Source organism: Haplochromis burtoni, unplaced genomic scaffold, assembly GCF_018398535.1.
Source record: "Haplochromis burtoni strain Fernald_Lab_line unplaced genomic scaffold, NCSU_Asbu1 Contig_1312, whole genome shotgun sequence".
Classification (NCBI taxonomy): domain Eukaryota; kingdom Metazoa; phylum Chordata; class Actinopteri; order Cichliformes; family Cichlidae; genus Haplochromis; species Haplochromis burtoni.
This window is the reverse complement of record NW_024583673.1, coordinates 54,329-55,257: the sequence shown is the minus strand read 5'-3', so window position 1 is coordinate 55,257 and position 929 is coordinate 54,329.

Here is a 929-nt window from a genome sequence, read left to right as displayed (position 1 = left end):
GTTCAGTCTAACACATGTGCCAGTGAGCCATTAAACTTCAGTAAACCTATGCAGTTATGAAACGCAACTTTCACCTCAGCCAAACCAATTTTCTCAGTTGTAAATAAAACAGTGAAGTAAAAATAACCCGACAGACAAAACCAGAGTGAATCAAGTCCAGTGTTTAACCACTGAGAGCTAAAACTCAGGTGATGTTTCAAAGCTGTGTGCCGGTGATTGGACATCAGTCGCTGATAAAGCTGGTTCGCCTATAAAGGGCTCTGTTGGGAAACAAGCTCCAGCAGCCCTGCACTTGGGAAAAATACTATATTTACTTATCTTGTGCAGAAAAATGTGAAGACATTGCGTCATATTGAGCACCAGCTGCGACTGTGACTATCACCAGGTAACGTGGGCATGTTTCCTGAATTAGCAGCAGGTGTTAAACAGCTGACGGGTGAGGAGGATGCATGCAGGTAAACTGAGGGCCTGTTGAGCTGATCGCTGGTGTCCTGAGAAATATATCAGCTCATTCTTTATGTTACCATAGCACAGAGACACAAGACCAGGCGGAAAGAGACGATCGTTCGGTGAAAATGAGAATCTGTGAATGCAACATGTGGAACACTGAGAGTGGAATATGTAAACAAACAAACAACTGAAAAAAAAGAGAAAAAAACTGTTAAGATGGAACACTGGGGCTGTGAGCTCTGCATGCTGACTGTTAGCAGCGCTAGAGACATCTCTGAAAAGAATCTGAGTACTTTTGCAAACATGTTCTATGTTGACAACCTGACCAGACGTGTGAAGATTAGGCACTACAATCGCAGCTAAAACACTATTAAAAGTGTAGTTGGTGACAGAAAAACAGGGTATTTTAAAACTTTATACCACCACCATTGCTGCCTGTGATTTGAAATGCATTCTGGGATACCTGGCTGCCCCAAGTC